The sequence below is a fragment of the Pristiophorus japonicus genome, chromosome 14 (genome assembly GCF_044704955.1).
Source record: "Pristiophorus japonicus isolate sPriJap1 chromosome 14, sPriJap1.hap1, whole genome shotgun sequence".
Lineage (NCBI taxonomy): Eukaryota > Metazoa > Chordata > Chondrichthyes > Pristiophoridae > Pristiophorus > Pristiophorus japonicus.
Window position 1 is genome coordinate 39,877,734 of NC_091990.1, and position 6,000 is coordinate 39,883,733.

Here is a 6,000-nt window from a genome sequence, read left to right on the forward strand (position 1 = left end):
CTTAAAACCTACCTCTTTGACCAAGGAGCTAATTTCTACTTAGGCTTGGTGTCAAATTGTTATCGCATAATCCTCCTGCAAAGCGCCTTGGGACATTTCACCACATTAAAGACGCTATATAAATACAAATTGTTGTTGTCATCAAGTTGTTTGTGCCCATCAAATATTTCAATAAATTTGACCTTGGGTTATGCACAAATTGGAAGTCTTCATAATTTAGGTATTCCAAACACAACAAACAATTATGAACACAGGCTATTATGTATCAAAGTGCACGACTGCACTAAGTATTACCAGCACTTTCATTATAGAAGACTCTAAACATTGTAACAAAATATTTATTTGGGGAAAAGTATAAAACTGCATACAACATTTATCAGTAGTGGAAGTCTTTGAGGATGGGCTAACTTCCTCAGTAGCAACAATCGACAATGTACATCATTAACAATGATCAGTGGATATGTCTAATTCCATTTTACAAAATCAAGGTAGATATACTTAGAAAATCCTGGAGATGATTTTGCAGAGTTTCCTATTCATTTTTGGCCAAATTAAGTATTTTTTTGTGATATAATTGAGTTTGCATCTTTTTATTGTGTATTATTTTAAATATAGACACACTTTTAAAATGCATGATGTCTTCTGCTGCCCTCTGTGGTTGACATTACTGGCATCGATTGGCCAGCTATTTATCGTACAGTAAACTGTCCAAAATGCCACATTGAATTTGATGGATTATTTCATGAAAGAAAATCCTGCTTTACTGAAACACGGGAGGAGAATTGCATTTGTTCTGATATGGAACGACATTGTAAATGTGTTAATTATAAAAAACACGTTTATGATATTGCTGGAAACACTGCCCAGAGCAAATCACCAGGAAAGCATTCATGAGGTCGCTGCACAAAGTAATCAGAACAATTTGTTCCCCATGGTTCCTGCCTCTTAGCTGTCAGTTCCCATTCATTATTTCCACACTGTTATAATCATCTACATAGGCCAAGTGTCTCCCTTTCCGTATGTTATATTGACAACTAATAGCCAATGTCTTAGCTGACTGCCAGTCATAAGTTTAGATTCAGAGCATTTAAATATTTGGCATTTACAGCTTTCAGTATGATTGTGTTGACAGACACAAAACTGTGTATTTAATCTGACATGTTGAATAATTATGCCATGATTCTTTAGTGGTTGTTCCAGGGTTAAGATCTTTTTCAGAGCTAAAATGTTCACTTTTATCCAAAAAAACAAGAGATTTCTCCTACTCACGTGAGTTTAGCAGAGCAGAAAAACAAGTGGGAAATCTGTGACTGTCTGTGTAGAGGGAAAAATCACCCACAGGATTTTCTAAGTGTAGCTACCTTGAGTTTGTAAAATGGAATTGGACAAATCCACTGATCGTTGTTAATGATGTACATTGGCGATTGTTGCTACTGATCCTTCTGGCAGCTCCTGACTGTTAGCATGTTGCGCACTAATTGCTGTAATTGGAGAATGAATTAATTGGTGATTAGTATGTGAACTCTACATACCAGAAAAAGCTTCTGGGATGGAAATTTGGTCCGATGTCGCCTCTGTTCGTGCCCTGGAGAGGTGGCAATGGCGGTGGAATTGATTTCTGGGTGGGCGGCCAGCTTCCGGCGCCCCGCTGGCACATTCGGGGTGCCGGTTTTGCGGGGACGTGGAGCACTACCGCCCGGGAGAGACGAGCCGGTATGCAACGTCCCCCATTGTGACACCGTTCTTAAATGTGTTTTCTACGGGACTCGTAGTGCCCCCTAGTGGGACCGCCTGGGAAAGCGGGCGGTCCGAGCTTTTCCGGCCACGGTGAGGGAAGGAATGAATAGCTGAGGTAAGTGTGATTTTTTTTTGTTGCAATTTATGTTTATGTGGGGTGAGCAAGGTTTTTGGTGGGTTTTTTTTCCGATTTTATTTTTCACAGGGAAGCCTCTCCTGGGGAGCTCCAAGGCCGTCTCTTTAGCTTGGGATTTTCAGTTGCTCAGCCATCCTAGCACCCTAAAAGAACACCCCTCTTAGCGCTCCGCCCCACACTCAGTGCCCAGCTGATGAATTTTGTTGATGCAGATGCAAACCATTTCTATTCACAGATGCTGCCTGACCCGCTGAGATTTCTAGCATTTTCTGTTTTTATTAAGGAAATAAGATGTTCATATAACAACATAAGAATTAGGAACAGGAGTAGGCCATCTAGCCCCTCGAGCCTGCTCCGCCACCCAACAAGATCATGGCTGATCTGGCCGTGGACTCAGCTCCACTTACCCGCCCTCTCCCCGTAACCCTTAATTCCCTTATTGGTTAAAAATCTATCGATCTATGATTTGAATACATTCAATGAGCTAGCCTCAACTGCTTCCTTAGGCAGAGAATTCCACAGATTCACAACCCTCTGGGAGAAGAAATTCCTTCTCAACTCGGTTTTAAATTGGCTCCCCCGTATTTTGAGGCTGTGCCCCAGAGTTCTAGTCTCCCCGACCAGTGGAAACAACCTCTCTGCCTCTATCTTGTCTATCCCTTTCATTATTTTAAATGTTCCTATAAGATCACCCCTCATCCTTCTGAACTCCAACGAGTAAAGACCCAGTCTACTCAATCTATCATCATAAGGTAACCCTCTCATCTCCGGAATCAGCCTAGTGAATCGTCTCTGTACCCCCTCCAAAGCTAGTATATCCTTCCTTAAGTAAGGTGACTAAAACGGCACGCAGTATTCCAGGTGCGGCCTCACCAATACCCTGTACAGTTGCAGCAGGCCCTCCCTGCTTTTGTACTCCATCCCTCTCGCAATGAAGGCCAACATTCCATTCACCTTCCTGATTACCTGCTGCACCTGCAAACTAACTTTTTGGGATTCATGCACAAGGACCCCCAGGTCCCTCTGCACCGCAGCATGTTGTAATTTCTCCCCATTCAAATAATATTCCCTTTTACTGTTTTTTTTTTTTCCAAGGTGGATGACCTCACATTTTCCGACATTGTATTCCATCTGCCAAACCTTAGCCCATTCGCTTAACCTATCTAAATCTCTTTGCAGCCTCTCTGTGTCCTCTACACAACCCGCTTTCCCACTAATCTTTGTGTCATCTGCAAATTTTGTTACACTACCCTCTGTCCCCTCTTCCAGGTCATCTATGTATATTGTAAACAGTTGTGGTCCCAGCACCGATCCCTGTGGCACACCACTAACCACCGATTTCCAACCTGAAAAGGACCCATTTATCCCGACTCTCTGCTTTCTGTTCGCCAGCCAATTCTCTATCCATGCTAATACATTTCCTCTGACTCCACGTACCTTTATCTTCTGCAGTAACCTTTTGTGTGGCACCTTATCGAATGCCTTTTGGAAATCTAAATACACCACATCCATCGGTACACCTCTATCCACCATGCTCGTTATATCTTCAAAGAATTCCAGTAAATTAGTTAAACATGATTTCCCTTTCATGAATCCATGTTGCGTCTGCTTGATTGCACTATTCCTATCTAGGTGTCCCGCTATTTCTTCCTTAATGATAGCTTCAAGCATTTTCCCCACTACAGATGTTAAACTAACCGGCCTATAGTTACCTGCCTTTTGTCTGCCCCCTTTTTTAAACAGAGGCGTTACATTAGCTGCTTTCCAATCCGATGTTTGCCAGAAGTAGTATTGTATTTAGAGCACAGGTTATAATTTTGAAATCATCATCCTGGTTTTCAATCTCTCCATGGCCTTGCCCCTCCATTTCGCTGTAACGTCCACCAACTCTGCAAGTCTTTGAGATCTGTGTACTCCTCCAATTCTGGCCTTTTGAGCATCCCTAATTTTGATTGCTCCAGCTTTGGCTTTCAGCTGCCCTGGCCCTAAACTCTGGAATTCCCTCCCAAAACCTCTCTGCCTCGCTCCGTCTCTCTCCTCCTTTAAAAATGCTCTTTAAAACCAACCTCTTTGACCAAGCTTTAGGACATCTGTCCTGATATCTCCTTCTGTGACTTGGTATCAAATGTTTTATTGATTAGTGCCTTGGGATATTTTACTTTGTTAAAGGCGCTATATAAATGCAAGTTGTTATTGTTTTAGTATGTGCTTTCTGTGTACATGTAAATCTGTATCTTTGATTCCTATATATTGAATATTTACTCTTATTGTTACCTTTTTTGATATTAATTTTTCTTTAATTAGTTTTTTTAAAGTCACTTGATAAGAACATAAAAACGTAAGAAATAGGAGCAGGAGTAGGCCATTTAGCCCCTCGAGCCAGCTCCGCCATTTAATAAGATCATGGCTGATCTGATCTTGGACGCAGCTCCACTTCCCTGTCTGCGCCCCCTAACCCTTCACTCCCTTATCATTCAAAAATCTGTCCACCTCCATCTTAAATATATTCAATGACCCAGCCTCCTCAGCTCTCTGGGGCAGAGAATTCCACAAATTTACAACCTTCTGAGAGAAGCGATTCCTCCTCATCTCAGTTCTAAATGGGCGACCACTAGTTGTAGATTACCCCACGAATTGAAACATCCTCTCTACATCCACCTTGTCGAGCCCCCTCAGTATCTTATATGTTTCAATAAGCTTACCTATCATTCTTCTAAACTCCAATGAGTATCGGCCCAACCTGCTCAACCTATCTTCATAAGTCAACCCCCTCATCTCAGGAATCAACCTAGTGAACCTTCTCTGAACTGCCTCCAATACAAGTATATCCTTCTTTAAATACTGAGATCAAAATTACACGCAGTACTCTAGTTGTGGCCTCACCAATACCCTGTACAGTTGTAGCAGGACTTCTCTGCTTTTATACTCAATCCCCCTTGCAATAAAGGCCAACATTACATTTGCCTTTCTGATTACTTGTTGTACCTGCATACTAACTTTTTGTGTTTCATACACAAGGACCTCCAGGTCCCTTTGTTCTGCAGCATTTTGTAACCTCTCCCCATTTAAAAAATATCAATAATAAATAATATTTTGATCTTAACTTTGTGGTGATTTAAAGGGGCTTATTCTTCGTGCTGCCATCAGAGTTATTGTTCAGTTTCATGAGTACACGACCTCAACTGTTGAGCACAGACATTGTTTATCTTATCTTATTTTTAATAGAAAGATGAACCACTGAAAGTTCCACTGAAAACATCACTCCCAGAGGAGTTGGCCGCTGCTGGGCATTGTATCATTAGCAACAGTGATCAAAGTAAACGACTCCAGAATTCACGTAGCTGATTTCTCCAAATGAAATCTGATTTATTGCTCAAGAGAACATTCACTATGGGAAAAGTGATTACTGTATTAACACACCAAGTGCCAGGAATGGCAATTGAGGCCAGAACACTGGACTCACTTAAGAAGCAACTCGATGCTATAATACAAAGATGGTAGGATCAATATTCGAGAAGATTGAAATCAAATGGGTCAAATGTCCATCTTCATCAAAACTATTTTAGTCTTTTTAAAAAACATTTTACTGCTTTTAAAATAATGCTTTATTTAAACCACATCCATTCTCTTTTCATCTGCTCATTTTAGTCTTCTACTGGCAGTCTGTGTTATATTCACAAGATGGTGATTAGATGATTTATTCCCATGCATCGAATCATCGGGGGTGAAATTCACCAGCGTCCCGATTGGGGGTGGTAACCACCTCGAGGTAGGGCTTGCTGCACTCAGCACGGAAGTCCCGCCGCCCCCCCCCCACCCCTCCCGCCTCCGGCCAACAAACTGCGGTTACCGACCCTCTCGCGTATTCCACTTCCTGTTGGGGCAGGTTCTGGGGCGCTACCCGGGCACGTTCATCAGCGCTACACGGAAAAGGGTCGCCGCGCACCGCTAAGGGGTGACTTCAGCGCCGTTTGCACGGTGGCCTGTCGTGGTACTGGCGGGGTGCGGCGTGACCATGGCAACTCCTCGACTAACTCCTGCGCAATTTCGCGGGAGCCGGAGGAGCTAACTGGAGGCACAAAACACCGCAATTTGGGCCCCAAAGAATCTTGTAGCACAGAAGGAGG